Genomic DNA, 19,351 nt, shown 5'->3' with positions numbered 1-19,351 from the left:
GTGTCTTGACTCTTATATGCAGTTGGTATGTATTTAATGATGCGTGGGACTACAGGTCCCAGAATGCACTGTACTCTTGGCTACAACCCAGCGGAAGGCTCAAGCTACCGCTTACGTCACGGGCCAGTTGCCAGCTCTGCACAAGTGAGGACAGCTGATACAGTGTCACTAAGCTACAAGGCAGACAGTGAAAACATTACAAGCGCTTTATACAAAGCAATATTTGTTCTGGTGCGCTCTTGACGCCTCAGCTGAACACTGATTTGGGGTGTAGTGTCTAAATCCAGTGATGGGAGTGCCGAAATGTAATGTAAGAGTTACCTTAAAGCACGTCATCTCCAGGGCAAAGGTCACTTGGTGCTAGGGGGGGCGGAAGGGGAAAGCATCGGAGGGTAACCCGATGGGAACTCAGACGCAACCTTTTGTGGTCCGCTGGAGGAAGGGTGCTGCTTAAAAACAGTGCCTGGAGACCACACAGTTCACATTACAGCACTATACCTTCCTCTCCCCAATGAAGCGAAGAGGGGCACACAGCTAATTAACTTTAGCTGATTACCTTTAAGACAAGGAGACTTCGGCGCTAACCCCTACTTTTTCACTTGACCGAAAGCATGTGATCTTGGACAGAGTCCTTTCTCTTTCCATCACCCAATTCCCATATTACCAAAATGATGCCTGCTTATAAATAGAGTGAACACTGCTCCATAAAACAAAATTGAATGTTTAATTGAGTAGGCAATGCATTTGCCTAGAAGCCACCCACTGCGCAGTTGTGGAATACTCATCTATTCCCTCCGACCTGGGGTACACGCCACTTCAACACACAACAGTAAGTTGGTAAAAGGACTATATACAAAAATAAATAGAACTTTTAACCGATAAATGAAGGCCATTCTGTGCACGTTTCTTCCTAATCTATGCATCCATAAAAATGCTTACTTCGCTCCTGCAATCATGTCCCTTGTATACATTTGTGTCTGCCCGAGTAGAGGACAGAACCTGCCCCGCACAGTGCTTACAGTTCTTTGCTCTGCCTCTCCCTTCTGTTGACCCACGGCGGCCGCGAGAACACCTCGAAAGAATTCCGCGGGAAGTCATTGTGCCGTCTCTGAAAAGGCACGCGCCCGCCGTGCCAGGTGAGGTCACAAGCGGTCGCATTATTAAACAAGCGCGTGTCTTCCTTCTAGTGTGAGCGCGCAGTGGGAACGTTTGAGGCAGAGACACCATGCACGTGCACATCACCAGTCCGTGCGCGCACATGTTTTGTCTCCCTTAGCGCACCAAACCGAAGACAATAGGCTCGCCAAGGCGAAGCAGCGCATGCGCTGCGTTCTTTAGGCGAGACCTAAAAAAGCAGGCCACAGAGCACTCTTACAGCTGGAGTTTAAACAACAAAACGTAGAACTGGCCTTCCTTCTTCTGATCTGTTCTTGCAAAATGAACTGTGATTAGCAGAACAGCTATATTTACAGCATCATTTATTTATAGGAAAGATATATCTTTGCATGTTTCTGAACTAGAGCATTTTTAAAACCTGTTTTACATTAAACTGATACAAATATTTTTTTACATCAACTGAATTAATGCTTTTTAGTCGAATTTCGCTCTATAGATTTTCCTTTTATTCTTCATGTTACCAACCCAGCTATCTCTTTCATATGAAAGCACAAGACGCCAAGGATTTAAGCGATTTGTGGAAAAGATGATGATGTGACCATATATCTTGGAATAAAAAAATTCTAATCAGCATTAGGAGGACATTTGCAAGTCATCTCTTAGGGCCGCATCACAACGGCGGTGGGACTAGGACCACCACCCTTAGTCCGTCGGTCGCATTCTAATTCCAATGGCGGGACCGCCGACAGATAGTAGGGCGGTCATGTTCCTGACAGGAGTCCGACCGCCATCATAATCAGGCCCAATGTTGCATGGTGTTATAATGGAATTTCGACCGTGGGCCTCATTCCTCTATATTGTCACGCTATTCTTCATTGACCTTCAGTATCCTTATAAAGTGTGGCAGGGGGTACTTATCTCATATTTAGCCTGTGTACCTTGGCAGTCCTATTTATAGTAATAGTAATCTGTCAGTCGCACCAGCGCGAATTTTCCCTCCCACCTTCGCTAATGTTGAGAAACATGGAATTTTGAGAGTGAATAAAATCTCTCCTGCCCAGGACTTCAACAGTAAGCCAACCGGCAGTGGTTGGGAGCATTCTACGAATGCCATCCTCCATGCACACTTTTTTTTATAATTCTGATTAAAAGAAATATTTTAATAGGATGAAAACAAATCAAAACACTTAATTTGAGAAGTGCAAATTATAAATATTGTTTGAAACCCTATGTCCACACTTTATTGTTTGTCCGTTATGTAGTTTTAGCAGGAAAGCACCATGCCTTTGAAAATTTGATGACCATTTCTATAGAGAATGTGCTGTCTTTAAATTATAGTGCACAATAACACCATGCTTTAGTAATAGATGTGTGACAGTTTACTCCAAAATGCACCACAAGCTACATACTACTCCCTTACCATTTTCTTGCTAAATGGATGAGGCTCATTTGCTACAAGTGTTCTTTGTGTGACGCTTGGATTGACGGCAGCACACCCACTCTTAAAATTGTTCCAGCACCACTGATTTTAAAGTACTTCAAGACAGAAAATGTACTTCAAGGGAGACGTGTATTTTTAAGGACCCCAAAAATGTATAAAATTGTTTGCCATGCCTTAAAACGGCTCCAGTGAGACCATTGAGAAATGGCAACTTTGTAATAAAAGAGGTTGTTAATCCTCAGTGAAATTGCTTTAAAATATAGAGAAAATGTGTAGCAGTAAAAACTAAGCATACAGGTAAAGCCTTGCTGGCTTACCAGTGCTTTAATCACCTGTTACCTAACAACATCAGTAATTATTGTCTTTATATTAAATGTTAGCCTGCAATCCCTATATAAAAGCCAGTCTCTAATTTCCTTATTACAGCAGGTGATTTGGGATGTCCCTAGTCACCTGTAATAAATAAATTACATAACCGCTCAACTGTAATAACTTATTACGGTTGAGTTCTGACATTACAATGGTTTTTTTCCTTTATTTACCTACATTAAATTAATATGAGTTGAAGTAACTGTTGTCTAGCAGACGGCGTGGGAGAAAGATTGCTTCGTCTGACTGTGCCTGCGATGCACTAATTATGGGTTAACAGTAAAGCACCTGTCATCTCCTCTCCTATAGCTTGGTGGCACCAGCAGGCCTTGTGAGCTCGCTTTCCTCTCTTTTTGCATTGCAGGCGCTTTCTTTCACAACACACCTCCTGCACGAAAGAAACCATGCACCGAGGAGCTGTCATTTTCAATTATATCTCGGCGTGCCTCATAAGAAAATGAAAACTATGACAGTACATTGCAAAACGAAGAGTTTTGCTGAAACTGATAAAAAAATAAAAATGAACCGTGCCTTTGAACGCAATTTGCCTTGGGAAGTTCATCCTTTCAGAATGAATCATGATGCTTGAATTACTCTTAAAAATTAGCAACCGCAGAAAAGAAATACATCAAGAACAGGTCCGTCTATTATATACAAAAATTAAAAAAGGCGGAAACGCGGAACTGCCTGTTTTTGCTTCTGTAGGTATGAGCATTAAAACCTGTCATATAGGTTTGATTGTTAAGAGGAAGCGAGAACTAGAGCCGGTTGTGCAGTGAGTACGATTCAGAAATATATTTCATATTTGATGTATTCACTAGTGTGTGTTATAACGTAGGCGCGTGATGCTGGTTTAGCAGTCTTTGCCAACCCTAATGCTGCTGTTTCCTTAGGAAACAGGTTGCCGACAATTGGTCGACAATGGGAGAGATGACTCCAGCACCCTAAATAGATCCTAGCCTGTACTACATTTGGAACTTCAACTCGCAAGGTGTCCAAAAGTAAGGGAGATCCCAAACAGGCCAGGGAAAACTTTGAGCGGGTGAATCTGAACACACACAGACACACACAACCCCCAATAGGCCAGTCCGACGCTGCATACAGAGTATTATAAGCTATGACTGTAACATTACTTCGAATTTTCAAAGCATTTATAACTTTTCAAGGCTTGAAAAAAATGAAGGTTAATCTTAGCAAAACAGGTTAGTACAAACATTGTGAAAAAAATAAATATAATTAGAAGGCAGATAGAACAGAGGCAAACTATTGATTTTATATCTTGTGTAAATCTGCTGCCAAAGCTTAAAGTGAAGGCTTATCGACAAGGAAGGATGACAATGTACATCCTCTTCCGGTCTTGCCTACCACACAGCTGTCTGTAAGTGAAGGCTTCTTGTTGACCATACCAAACATTTACAGTGAGCTTACAGTCAGCCTACTGGTTACCATTGGTTGGTTGGGTGTTTTGTCACCCTCCTGTGCTTGCTTCTTATTTCATGGTTTGCCTTCCTTATTATAGCTTGACACCCATAAAAGTGAATCCTATTGGCTTTGTGTTGGACATTGTCCTTCTTAGGGGGATTTCCTTAAAGCTTTTTGTCCTCCTGGTTTTTGCCAACTCTCTTTTCCTGACCTTGGACTCTGGGCACTTTCACACTGTACTGCAGGCAGGAAGTGCCCGCGCCCTTCCTGCACGTGTCAGGATAGGGTGCTTACTTGATTGGGGTAGGTGTTGTACCTATGAGTGTCCCATAAAAAGGTACACCACATACCCAGAGCGGGTGTGACACTGGCTAATAGAGGGACCCACCTGAATAGCCTGTCAAAATGTCTCATACTCTAGGTGGCTGGTCTCACTCCGTGGCCAATCCTGAGGGGGCTGTTCACTACCACCAAACATGTGTATGTGAGTAGCTGGGTAGGTACATCTGTGTGCGCACTGCCCAGGTAGAGATGAACGGCCGTTTGGTTTTTCCCTCCCTAGGGGGTGGGCTCTCTTGATGGGACACTTCCTGAGTGTGGCTGAATCTCTTGTTAAGGCCAGTGCAAGTGAAGTGTGAAAGTGTGTGCAGCCTTCCTACACATGTTAGGAAGTGGTGCTCATCTGAGGTTTCTAAAATGTTGGTCAGGTCTGCTATGGCAAGCCAGTGGGTGCACACTTGTGTCTATTATGTTTTAAGCCTGGGTGCAGCCTGCCGGGGCAGGCTGGTGTGCGCACTGGCACCGATGGTGCTCCTAAATGCGTGTCCAGCCTGTCATTGCAGGCTAGTGTGTGCTTTGCACCAATGGTGCTCTTAAAGATGTGTCCAGCCTCCCATTGCAGGATGGTATGCACTTTGCACCGGTGGTGCTCCTAAATGCGTGTCCAGCCTACCATTGTAGGCTGGTTTGTGCTTTGCACCGATGGTGCTCTTAAAGACGTGTCCAGCCTGCCATTGCAGGCTGATGCGGACAATTGCGCTTTAACTCAGACTGGTCAGTTCAAGCCACTATCCATCTTTTTTTTTTTAGGTTGAAAAGAGAAATTTTTTTAAGAATAAAAAGGTGTAGATTTACAGTACGTGTGTATAATCATCAAACAATATATCACAGATGTATTCCAGCATAAATACATGAAAGAAAATAAAGGATAACAATCATTACAATGAGAAAGTAAGGTATAATATGAAATATATGCACATAACAATTAGAGAACAGAAAATAGATGAACTATGGAGGTTTGAGTACTTCTTGTTGGGAAGGATTCAGTAGGGAATGTTGTTTGGCACAGGTATCAAAGAATGTTGTAACAGGTAACCATAACTGAATTCTCTTTGTAATCATAAGTGTAGGTGAGTTGGAGAATGTATCTAATCTATGGTTATGACATAGATCATACCACCAAGCCTTATATGAAATTTTTGTAAAGTCTTTCCAATTTCTTGTTATTTGTTGAAAGGCGACTGCTATTAATAGATCAGTTATTTTGAAATTAGTCGCACTATTATCCCATACTGGTGAAAGGCTGCCTAAAAAGATGTTTGTTACAGAAAATGGGGCAGTTGTGCCAAAAATTTAATGAATTTGAGACCAAACACGTTTCCAGAAATTATGTACTGGTGTACATGAGAAAAACATATGAAACATATCGGCATTAGGAGATGTACAAGACCAGCAGGTGTTCGGTGTATTCAGAAATCTTTTGTTCAGAACTTGTGGAGATAATAAAAGCCTATTATATATATAAAACAGTGTTTGTGTCAAGCTAGCTGCTCTTGAGGATTTACGTATTTTAGTCCAAATATTATTCCACATTATGAGGTGGGTAAAGTGTATAACTGGTTAAGCTAAGAAAAAGAAAGACATTCTTTATTTGAGAATAATTGATAGATCCATATTAAGCCACGTTGTCTCCATGTTTTCCAGTAAAAGGGTTTGTTACGTATTAATAAAGTTTGATTGTGCCATATTGTCGAGGTTAAAAAAGAGTCAAGAGTATCTTGAGCTAAGGGATATATAGGGCTTAATAATTTGGAGGTGAGCTTGAATTAAGGCGTGGATAGTGTTTGGGGTTTACGAGAGAAAAAAGGGATTCTTGAAATGAAAAGGGAGAGAGAAACGAAAGTTTAACTGATGTCCATTGGGGATAATCATCCGTAGAATCAAGCTACCAGTATGAGGCTTGTCAAAATAGGAAAGCTTTTAAATAAACAGAAAAATTGGGAAAATTGACCCCTCCTTCAGCTTTAGGACATGTTAACTTGGAAATGGACATACACGGTTTCTTCTTGTTCCATAAAAAAGAAGATAGTACTTGCAGCTTTAAATAGTTTAGTAGAAATGGGGACTGGAATGTTGGAAACGGTATATAAAACTATGGAGGAGAGCATCATCTTGATAGTATCCAGTCGACCCCACCTGGATAAATAAAGAGGATGCCATTTAGTTGTACGGTCTGAATTTTTTTTAATGCAAATATTCATGCATAATGTGACTGTGCCTTTAATGGTAGGCATGAAATTTAAACCCAAATATTTAATATGAGAACGTTTCCAGGAAAAGTTGGTTGAGGCAAAATCAGCTTTAAAGGTATATATAGTCAAGGGTAGGATTTCACACTTATCTCTGTTTAGCTTGTATTCTGAAATTAGTGAGAAGGAATGGACCTCCCCTAAGAAGGCAGGAATCGACTCACTAGGGTTTGAAATAAAAAGCAAAATATCGTCAGCGTACGCCGCAAGTTTAACATTGGTTGTAGGGGTTTGAAAACCTTTTATTTGCGCGTTTTGATGAATTTTTAAGATGAAGGGTTCAAGGGCTAAATTAAAAAGAAAGGGGGATAAGGGACGTCCCTTCCGCACCCCTCTGCCAAGGGCAAAGAATGGTGATATTAGACCATTAGCACATACAGCAGCACGGGGATTAGAATATAATAAAGAGATTAGGGAAATGAAGTTTGGGCCAAAACCGAACCATTTGAGGCTGTAAAATCGATAGCGCCATTCCACTCTATCAAATGCTTTTTCTGCATCTAGTGCTATAGCTGCTAAGGAGTGATTCAAATGTGAAGCTTTAGATAGAATGTTGAAAAAGAGTCTTGTGTTGTCTGTATAACTCGTCCTTTCACAAAGCCGGATTGTTCCTTGCCTAATATGTTTGGAAGATAATAATCTAAGCGAAGGGCTAGTGCTTTGGAAAAAATCTTGTAATTTATATTAGCAAGCGAGATGGGTCTAAAGTTTTTGCAATACTTCGGATCTTTTCCTTCCTTGGGTATTAAACAAATGTGAGCATCTGAAAAAGAGCCACCCGATTTTCCCAGAGAATGAAAGGAATCAATTAGAAGGTGTATTTTAGGCATTAATAAATTAGAAAAGTGGAGAAAAAATGCAACATTGAATCCATCAGGCTCAGGTGCTTTGTCTTTTTTAAGGTGTTTGAGTGCATCTAAGAGTTCTTGTGTTATCTCAGTTTCCAAGAATGATAAATCATCAAAGAGCTGTTGGGGTGTTTGTATGGTTGAGAAAAAGTGTGAAAGCGTATGGTCTGTGGGGTCTGTTTCGGAAGAATACTGTGTTTTGTAAAATAAAGCAAATTCATTTAGAATTTCCACATCCTTAAACTTTAAAATAGAACTATCATCGTAAATAGAATCAATCTTCAATTTGTTATGCTTAGTTTTTAAATAGTTGGCCAAAGTTTTCCTGCCTTATTTCTACCACCATAAAATTTTGCACTAGATTTCAATAAATATAACGAGCCATTATCTGTGGATTCCTTATTAAACTGTAACTTTGTTTTTATAAGGGCATTAAGAACATCTTTTGATTTGGATGTGTAAAAAGAATGCTCCAGTCTCTTAATATCTTGGAATAACGATGTGTATGTTTGCAAACATTACTATGTTTTTTTGCCACATAAGTTATAATAAAATCCCTTGCTGAGGCTTTGAAGGCGTCCCATATAATTGAGAATGATAGGGATTCAGTTTGATTCATGAGGAAATATTCGACGAAGAAGGCCTTAAATGAAGAAGAAAACTCTGGACCTAGGAGAGAATTGTTAAATCGCCATCTTCTAGGAGTATTAGTTTTGGGTAAAATGTCTAAATCAATTGAAATAGGAGCGTGATCTGATAATAATATAGGTCCTATTTCCGCGCACGTAAGTGCTTGCGAAATATTATGTGATACAAAAAAATAATCAAGTCGTGATTGAGATTGATGCACCGGGGAGTTAAAGGTATATTCTCTTGTAGTTGGATTGCATAATCTCCAAGCATTTAGAACTTTATGCTACGTGATCGTATGAGTGAAAGATTTGTGTGTTTTGTTAGGGATGAATGAAACTTTAGAATTTCGATCTATAAAAGGATCGAAAACCTGGTTGCAGTCACCAGCCATTATGAAATTGTCTTCCATGTGAAAAGTGATCTGCTTAGCTACTGAAATCCAAAAAGAAAAGCCGTCACCAGTAGGGGCATAAACATTAAAAAAAGAGACTGGAACATCCCTTAGCATCAACCTAACATTAAGACAGAGGCCCTCTGCGTCAGAATCTTGTGAAATGAGTTTAAAATGAAGAGACTTACGACACAACATCATAACTCCATTACGTTTACCATCCCCACTGGAATAAAATATTTCTCCCACCCAACCTTTTTTAAATTTTAATGACTCATTTTCTGTGATGTGAGTCTCTTGCAAGAAAACTATATCTGCATTTAATTTAGCCAAATGAGATCTGTCTTTTGATGGGAGAGTTTAGCCCTCTAACATTACACGATATTAATCTTAACGGCGTAATGTATTAGGGGAACAGAAAGTTATGAGAATAAACAAGGATAATCCAAATTAATCCAACCAATAGAAAAAATATAAGTAATAAAAAGTACCTTACAAATAATGACCATGGCTGGAAATAGGAAAGAAAAGTGCACAGAGAAGAGTGTGGTTTGAAAGGAAGAAGTGAGCCAAAAATTGTAAAGTGATAAAAATGATTAACAGTAGGGGCTGGAAAATAGCAATATCAGTAATAGATGTAAACTGAGAATGCAAGAAAGTGTGAAGAAAAATATCACAGAGAAAATGAATATCAATGACACCTAGAAAGAGAAAAAGAAGCGTAATTAGAAAAAAGAGGAAAGAGAGAGTTAGGGGTAAAGATGGAGTGGAAATGTAGGAGGATGATATACCTACATAGGGGAAAAACAACGTAGACATGGAGGAGGGGTGGAACCACATGGGATAGACGACACATCCAAGGTCAGCTGAACAGGATACAAGGAAGACATCATAAGACAAGGATGGGGAACCTGTGGAGGCGAAGAAACTATAAAAAGTTAGGATAGTAAACTAGAACGAACAAAGACAACAATAATAATAACCAAGAATGACAATTAACAGTTATATAAAATCACAAACTGTGGGCAGAGCACGCTAAAAATAGTGCTATCTTAAAAACTCAATTCTCAAACTATTAGATACTATAATGAGAACAAAAATTCAAACAGCATTTTTAAGCAGAAACGGCGTCCAAATTCAAACATTAAATGAAGAAGAAGGTCCAGAAGAAACCATGGTAGATGTTTTGCATGAGTTTATGAAACTTTGCAGGCATAGTGGATCTTCATACGTAGTTGTTCTGTATTTGTACAAGGGTGAAAAAGACCATATCTGAAAGAGACACGTTAGTGATAGATTCCTTACCTTAGAATATCCCCAGGCGTCAGACTGGATCCGGAAAATTTTTGCGTGGCAATACCCCTGCGCGCCGGCAGGCGTCGTCCGCGTCCGTCGTCGGCGTCATTAGCGCCGGAATGACGTCGTCGGAGTACTTAGACGCCGCCCATGCACGCTGATGTCAGTTCTTCTTGTTTCCGCGCCAGCTAGCGCAGATCCGGAGAAGCTCTACCCCTTAGTCTTTTTTTACTAAACTTTTTGATCTTTTTGATCATTTTTCTACTCGAGTCTTCGACTCCGGCGGTGCCGGTAGGGATGCCCGGGTTCAAACCCTGTTCCAAGTGCGACCGACTGATGTCGGTTACCGACCCCCATCGCCGGTGCCTGAAGTGTTTAGGCCTCGACCACGACGACCGTACCTGCTCCGGCCCCGCGCCGCTCCCGGCCCCACTGGAGGTCGAGGGACCGGTCGCGGGGTAGGAGTCCTCGCAGCTCCGGGAGTGGACATCGGTCATCGGGATCCAAGTCCTCAGGTAAGAGGCATGAGAGGTCGGAGAGGCGTCATCGTTCCTCCGACCCACCCCGACGCAGCCGGGGGTTCAGGTGACACCACCCACGCGGCTCCGACCGAGTTGCAGGCATCGCCACCTGCCCCACACCTTCGGGTCCCTGGGCATGGCGCGACGCCAGAGGAGATCGAGCGGTACCTCATGGCCATGAGGTCCCTCCCTCCTCAGCCGGGTCCTGTGGCGCCTTCGGGCCCAGCGGCCCCGGCTGGAGGCCCTAGCGGGTCGGGTGCTTCGGCCCCGGCACCGCCGGCAACTTCGGTCCCGGTGCCGCAGGACCTCACCGGATCCGCTTCCGCATCCGGGTCGTCGCCGGTCGACCTCACGACCTCACCGGCGCCGGCCCCGCGGGTGTCGCCCCCGGCGCCCTTGTGGACGCCGTCCCCAATGTTCCCTTCGGTCCGACTCTGGCGCCGGAGCGGCGCCGCTGGGCGCCGCTTCCGACGGCCTTTGGAGATTTTTATTTCCATGAGGAGGCCCCGTCTGTTGAACCTGTTCTACAGGAGATGGGTGACGAGGGTGATTGGGAGGGGTCTGCGGACCCTCTGGCAGGGGAATGCCAGTCTCAAGAGGACTGGACATATGAGCTTGGGGAGGCCAGTGGTATTGACACTTCGCCAGACACTGGATTTGTCTCCCCTCCAACCGTGGCTACGGAGGAGGGGGCTGCTTACAGTGTAGTGTTGACGAGGGCAGCCAAGGCCTTAAATCTTGAGCTCCCCGTCGCGGCCTTGAGGATTAACCTCCTCACTGAGTTCCTTAAACCGCAGGCAAGCTCCAGTGAGCCTCTGCTGCCGTTTAATGAGGCCTTGTGTGACGTTCTTGTGGGCACTTGGTCCAAGCCCGCCTCAGGTCCGCCTGTGGATAGGAACGTGGCCAGACGCTACCGCCCGGCTCCGGGTGACCCTTGCTTTTTGTCCACCCATCCCACCCCCGAGAGCCTGGTCATCATGGCCTCTACTTCCCAGACCGCATTCCCGATGGCCCCGCCCGATCGGGAATCCAAGAGGTACGAGCAGTTCGGGAAGAAGGTGTTCTCGTCCCTGAGTTTGGGACTGCGGTCTGTAAATACCGCATGCCTTTTGGGCCGCTACACCCACACCCTGTGGGATACGGTCGCGGACGTGCTGCCACAATGCCCGGAGGAGGTCCGGGCTAAACTCGCCCAAGCCCTTGCGGAGGGTTGAGATGTAGCGCGATATTCCATCCGGTGTGGGCTGGATACCACGGACTCACTGGGCAGGGCGATGGCAATGACGGTGGCGGTTCGACGCCACGCCTGGTTGAGGACCGCCAATTTTTCGGCCGATGTCCAGTCCACTCTTCTGTGAAAAAGTTTTTGACTACCCAGCGGTTAATACTAATAATGACTGCCCATCAACAACTAGAAATTCCTAATTATTACTACCCAGCGGTTAATATTAATAATGACTGCCCATCAAAAACTAGAAATTTCTAATTATTACTTGTCTCCCACAGTTCTGAGACCTGATAAGCTGTCCATCCTTTGGATATTTCTTGTCATTTAGAAGAAACGTGTGAAGAAAGAAATCATTTGAGTCATTCATGCTCCTAATTTAAATATATCGTTTTTATATGTAAGTATATGGATAAAAAAAAATTTCTTCTAACCCTGTATAGTAACTAAGAGATCCTACAAAGAACTCTAATGCCCACCGTTTACCTTCTCCGTTTAGAATTAGATAGACATACATAGAGACAATATAATAATAGAAAGAATATCTTATAACTGGGTTATTACAGGAAGTGTCTCTTTCATCTGATTTATAAATTTATTAATTTCTTTATAAACTTATTAATCCATTACCTTCTTTCCCCTTCCCACTCCTTCTTCTTTTGTCTTTGTTTAGAGATACAAACGGAATTGAAATAAAATGTTTATCTTTGAAATTGGTTCTGAAAATAAGAGGTTAAATGAAGCTACCTGTTGATAGATGTGTTTTTTAAGACAGCATTAGTGCATTTTAAGAATTGTGTGTAATTATTTTTATCTCTGTATTTTTTATAATTCTATTTATAGAAAACACGTGGCTCCTCCAGAAGAAGGCGCTGGTCGCCGAAACGCGCGTCGAGAATTATTATGCCACTTCCTATTTATGAACTATTTTTGTGATGAGTTAATAATTGTGTGTTGTATTGATTTAAAAACCTTTCTTTTTATGTATAGTGATTAATTGACTTGTTATGATTTTTTATGTATATGAAATTTATGCTTTTTTTAATATATATGTTAATAAATATCAGAATCTGATTTCACTGGTAGCTCTCTTTCCTTTAATATTTTCATGTTTATTATTGAACTTTAGTTATGATTGCCTAGGTTGTTGTTTTCCGACAGTCCACTCTTCTGGACATGCCGTTCGATGGCCGTCGCCTCTTTGGCGACAAGGCAGACCATGCGCTTGAGCGTTTTAAGGACTCCAGGGCTACGGCCAAGTCCTTGGGCCTCTCGGCCCCACGCCAGCAATCGGGTGCCTTTTGCTCCTTTCGTGGCCACGGAAGGGGCGCCCCCACACGAGCTGCCAGCCACGCACCGCAGAATGTTCAACAGCGCGGTGGTGGCCGTGGAAACCGCCGTAACGGCGGTCGGGGACAGCGGCGAGCCCAGTCCACACCTCCCTCCGCAGCACCTGCCTCAAAACCATTCCTAGTCCGTGTTTTCAGGCCCATGTGACGCCCGTGGGTGGCAGGGTTCGCCATCACCTCTTCCACTGGCGCAATGTCACGTCGGACGGGTGGGTGCTGCAAATCGTCCAAAGGGGCTACTCCCTCCCCTTCGAGGGGTCCCCTCCAGCCATGCCACCGCAATGCCACCGAGTATCGGGGGATCATTTGCAACTTCTGCAGGAGGAAGTTACGGCCCTCTTGGCCAAGGGGGCCATCGAGCGCGTTCCTGGGCCAGAAGTAGGGTGTGGTTGTTACTCCCACTACTTTCTGGTACCCAAGAAGGGCAAAGGGGGCCTACGCCCTATCTTGGACCTACGGAACGTCAACGGCTTCCTCCGGAAGGAGAAGTTCAAAATGCTGACACTAGCTCAGGTCCTAGCTGCCCTGGACCCAGATGACAGGTTGGTAGCGTTGGACTTGCAGGACGCTTAATTCCACATTTCCGTCCTGCTGGCCCACCGGCGCTACCTGCGGTTCACGGTTGGCCATGAGCACTTTCAGTTTACCGTGCTCCCCTTCGGCCTTACCAGCGCCCCACGGGTGTTCACAAAGGTGATGGCGGTGGTCGCAGCTCATCTGCGCAGGTTAGGGGTTTCAGTCTTCCCCTACCTCGACGACTGGTTGTTGAAGGCGGGCTCGCCCCAGACAGTCGTCAGCCACCTCCAGACGACGGCAGACCTCCTGCATCAGCTGGGGTTCTCCATCAATGTGCCAAAGTCACACCTGTGCCCCTCTCAGAAGCTCCTCTTCATCGGAGCGGTTCTCGACTCGGCACTGTTTCGGGTTTATCCTCCCGAACAGCGGGTCCAGGATATTTAGGCTCTGATTCCACTTTTTCAGCCTTTATCCCGGGTATCGGTCAGGTTGACGCTGCGGCTTCTGGGGCTGATGGCCTCCTGCATCCTTCTGGTGCATCACGCTCGGTGGCGGATGCGGGCTCTGCAGTGGGGCCTGAAGTTTCAGTGGGCCCAGCATCAGGGCAACCTTTCCGACCATGTCCTGATCTCGGAGGGCACTGCGAGACAGCTGCAGTGGTGGCTCACGGACCGCGATTGGGGCAGTGGCAGATCCTTCTCCCTTCCCCAACCGGAGCACGTAGTTGTGACGGACGCCTCCCTCCAGGGCTGGGGAGGCCACATGGGAGAGGCGGAGATCAGAGGCCTCTGGTCTCCAGCGGAGTCCCAGCTCCCTATCAACCTTTTGGAGCTGCGGGCGATTCGTCTAGCACTGAAGGCATTCCTCCCCTCTGTCTGGGGGAGTGTAGTGCAGGTGTTCACGGACAACACCACCGCTATGTGGTACTGCAACAAACAGGGCGGGGTGGGGTCGTGGACCCTTTGCCAGGAGGCTCTGCGCCTCTGGCAGTGACTGGAACAGCAGGGCGTGACCCTGGTGGTTCACCACCTGGCTGGTTCTCTGAACGCCAGGGCGGACGAACTCAGACGTCGGTGCATGATGGATCACGAATGGCGTCTGAACTCGAACGTGGCGCAAGGCCTCTTTCAGCGATGGGGAGAGCCTTGGTTAGATCTAATCGTCACCGAAGAGAACGCGTAATGTCATCAGTTCGGCGCATTGGAATTTCCAAGGCGGCACTTGCTCAGCGACGCTTTTCGTCACGTGTGGAGTTGCAGTCTGTTGTACTCCTTTCTGCCTATACCACTTCTGCCCAGAGTGCTGAAGAAGATCAAGCGCGACCGGGCACAAGTCATCCTTGTGGCTCCGGACTGGGCACGAAGGTACTGGTATCCAGAGCTACTCAGTATGTCAGTTGTTCCCCCGGTTCGTCTGCCTCTTCAGGAGGACCTTCTGTCGTAGCAGCAGGGGACGGTCCTCAACCCGAACTTGTCCAGTCTCCACCTCCATGCTTGGAGATTGAGCGGCGACAGTTGAGGCCATTTGACTTGCCTCCTGAAGTCTGTAATGTCACTCTGGCAGCCAGGCGTCCCTCCACAAAGTCGGTATACGCCTGCAGGTGGAACAGATTTGTGGCATGGTGCACAGCAAAGGCTGTGGATCCTCTTGCTGCCCCTCTTTCTGAGGTTCTTCTCTTCCTTCTTTCTCTTGCCCAGCAGGGCTCTGCTCTGGGCACTATCAAGGGCTACCTTTCTGCCCTTTCAGCCTTTCTAAGGCTGCCTGATCAACCTTGTTCTTACGTTTCTGATGTGCGCTCCCTTTGAGCCACTTCACAACTGTCCTCTACGTCTTCTTACTTTGAAGACTGCCTTCCTGGTTGCCATCACCTCTGCCATGAGAGTGATTGAGCTCCAGGCTCTTTCCTGTACACCCCCTTTCCTTTCTGTCCATCCGGACAAGGTTGTGTTACGTACTAAGCCATCTTTCCTGCCCAAGGTTGTCACGACCTTCCATATCGGGCAGTCTATCACCTTGCCCACCTTCTTTCCGCCACCACATCCCTCTAAAGAGAAAGAGCGGCTCCACCGTCTGGACCCAAAACGTGCGCTTTCATTCTATTTGGATCGCACATGCCAGTTCTGAGTGGATGACCAACTCTTTGTTGGTTACGTGGGCGCTAAAAAGTGAAAAGCGGTGCACAAGCGGACCATCTCACGGTGGATCATCTTGTGTATCCAGGCATGTTACTCCTTGGCTAAAAAGGAGCCCCCTGTTGGATTGCGGGCTCATTCCACCCGGGCCACGGCTACTACAACTGCCCTGGGCCGGGGAGTGCCCTTGCAGGACATTTGCCAGGCAGCTACGTGGGCCTCGCTGCACACGTTTGCAAGACACTACTGCCTGGACAGTCAAGTCCGGAGGGATGGCTTCTTTGGCCGTTCCGTCCTCCAGGACTTTCTGGTGTGATTATTGGTTCGCAGACCCACCACGGGGTTGGTATTGCTCGGGTATCTATTCTAAGGTAAGGAATCTATCACTAACGTGTCTCTTTCAGATGCACAAGTTACTACTTGTGTAACGATATATCTGTAAGAGACATTAGTTAGTGATAGATTCCTTACCGACTCACCCATCCACCCCGTTCTGCGAACCGATATCTAGGGTTAAGGTCATTCCCTTTCAGGGCCCTAGTTTCATGGCACCAGTGTTGGTTCTATCATGGCTCTGCGTATCTGGCGCGGAAAAGCTGTGTATCAGAACTGACGTCAGCGCGCATGGGCGGCGTCTAAGTACTCCGACGATGTCATTCCGGCGCTAACGACGCCGACGACGGACGCGGAGCCGCGGACGACGCCTGCAGGCGCGCAGGGGTATTGTTACGCAAAATTTTCCGGATTCAGTCTGACGCCTGGGGATATTTTAAGATAAGGAGCCTATCACTAACTAATGTCTCTTACAGATATATCGTTACACAAGTAGTAACTTGTGCATCTGGCTCCCAGTGAACGGAGATCAGCTCTCATATTTTGAAAGGCCTTACAACGATTGGCAGTGGCTTTAGCATAGTCCTGAGCAAAAAACAAAGAGGAACCTGACCATGTATTCTTTGGAGAAGACTTAACTGCTGCCAATACCTTCAACAGGTCTGTATATTCTAAGAAATACAAGATGACTCCTCCTTGCCTTTGTGAAGGTGAGGCATGAGATGGCAAACGACCAAGCCGGTGCGCTCGTTGGATATTTAGTACTGTGCCTTCTGGCATGTGAAGAATCTTAGGAAGAAATGATTTGAAGAAAGTAAGAGAGTCAGATCCTTCAAGTCCTTCTCCCAATCCGTAAATACGTAAATTGTTCTGGCCAGTTGCGATTTTCCAAGTCCTCAACCTGTTTTGGGAGCATAGTGGCTTGAGAATGAAGGTGAGAGACGTTGACACAAGTTTCTTTTAAAAAGATAACACTTTGTTCAACTGAAGAAACCCTTGCTTCAAGTTGGGACCTGTTATCTGTTAAGATAATAATAACTCCATGGATACTAGCGACGCTGATTTAGGAGGCGAGGGAGGGTCTTTTTTCAGACGTTTAGTGTTTGATTTCCCAGAAACAGCTTGGGAGGATTCCATTATTGTATCTGGGCTTTGCAAAAATGACGCTAGAGAGTCTTCGAATTTGAAAATTCTGAAAAAATCCTCGAATTCTTTACAAAAATGAGTTTTGGTTTGGACGATGAGGGATACAATGTCTTTAATCTGCCCATAAATCTCACATAGCACACTCTTCCTTAGTGCGAACTCAGTCATTGTGCAATGAGAATCATATAGGGAAAGGAGGATTTATCACAAAGAGACGTAGTGTAGCTGTTTGTGAGTAAGCCTGCGGATTTAAAACACAAAGGTTTCTTTTTATTGAATAAGGTAGTCACAAAACATGCAAAATACCTCCCTGAAAAGCATGGTGTAGGATCAAATGAAAGTGCACGATGACAGTATTTAGGGATGAAACCTAAGATGGCCACCTCACAGCTTGCCTCATTAGTGCTTAGTCAAGGGTCAAATAACGAAGTGCGTCAAAATGTGGCATTAAACAATAAATTCCAGCTTGAAAAGAAAAAAAAACAGTCCATGGTGAACTAGAAGTAGAACACACCGTTATTTATAAAGCGTGGTAACATTATGCCGTAGTTCACTGGAAAATTCTGAGGTGTAGTGGTGCTCCTAAAATGGCTGCCACTAATATTGTAGTAAAATGCTAAAAGTGAGCTCAGTCAATAGAGCCTCGCGCCTAATGTCTCATTTGCTTCCAACAAAGATATCCACTTGGTAATTATGACCAACTGGGAACGTGGTAGGTCATTCTATTAGTAGCTTGTATAAGGGGTTTTTATGAGGGAGTGCCTATCGTGCGGACGATTCAAAGTGGCGGCTGCAATGAAATCGGGACTGCGAAACACTCAGTGCGCTGGTTTAAGTGCTTAATGCGCACTAAAAAGGTCAGCAAGTATCCTGAAGTGTTCCCGGCACCTTCCGACGTTCTTTCACATCCTCAGCACAGGGAGAAGACTGCACACAGATTCAAGTCTTCGAGGTGAGCCGCGGAGCCTCAGTCGTCCGCCGCCATATCCCTAGGGTGCCAAAGCACGCCCCCCCACGCCACTATCCATCCTGAGAGGACCTTTCACTTTCACCGTAGTATCCTGAGGGTATGTCTTAAGGGGTGAAGCGAGTTGAAGGTGAAAGACATTGCAGGTACATGTGTGTCTCCTGCCCAGGTAGTGAGGAATACCCATGCATGTATTTACTGCTTTTGAGGTTTGCTCTTCCCTTTGGCTAACATGGGGAAATAGTTGAAGTCACTTCAGACTGCTATAGTGGATTGCAGTGGAGCAGCCTCATGATGTTTCCTGTCATTAGATTTGCAGCGACAACCCCTTGCCAATGGTTAAGGTGGCTTTTTCATATTTTGAGCAGAAATGCCACTATTAGAAAGTGTCCTAATTATTTATAAATTGTTTTTACAACAACCACACTATTTTCTTTCAGTGATTGGGTTATTTATTTACCCTATTTTTGAACAACTCTTTCTTCTGGAAGGACTTTTAAATCTTTCACACGGAACACCACAATACCATATACATATTTACATACATTACAATTTACACAATAATTACAACACTATACAAAACCAACATTTTCATAACAAAAACAATACTTTGCACAAAACTTTACACAACCATAAATACATCGAAACAAACCAATGTGCTACATGTACTCAAGCGATGGCTCAATTGGATATCATTAAGCATTGTGGTAATTTAATCTAAACTTAATCATGAATCAATTCTATTTCTTTTTTTGATCCTTTATCCACTCTTTGCTACTTTAATAGCAACTGCCGACGGGTTTCAAGCCTCACTGGTTCTCTATGAGGCTCTCATCAAGGCATCTTACTTTCACCACATTGGATATATCTACAATATAAATAAAACAAACCATAACTTATTAGACCAACTCCCCTTTCTTCTCTATCTCCCGTGCCCGTCACTGGCACTTAAACACATACCTGCCAATGTCGTGAATAATTTTGCTTGGGACTGTGTTTTCAAAGATCATGTATCTCTCTCAATATCAAAAAATGGATAGGCTCCTCGACATTGTCTG

This window comes from Lissotriton helveticus, chromosome 2_1, assembly GCF_964261635.1.
Source record: "Lissotriton helveticus chromosome 2_1, aLisHel1.1, whole genome shotgun sequence".
NCBI classification, from domain to species: domain Eukaryota; kingdom Metazoa; phylum Chordata; class Amphibia; order Caudata; family Salamandridae; genus Lissotriton; species Lissotriton helveticus.
This window is presented reverse-complemented; position numbering follows the sequence as displayed.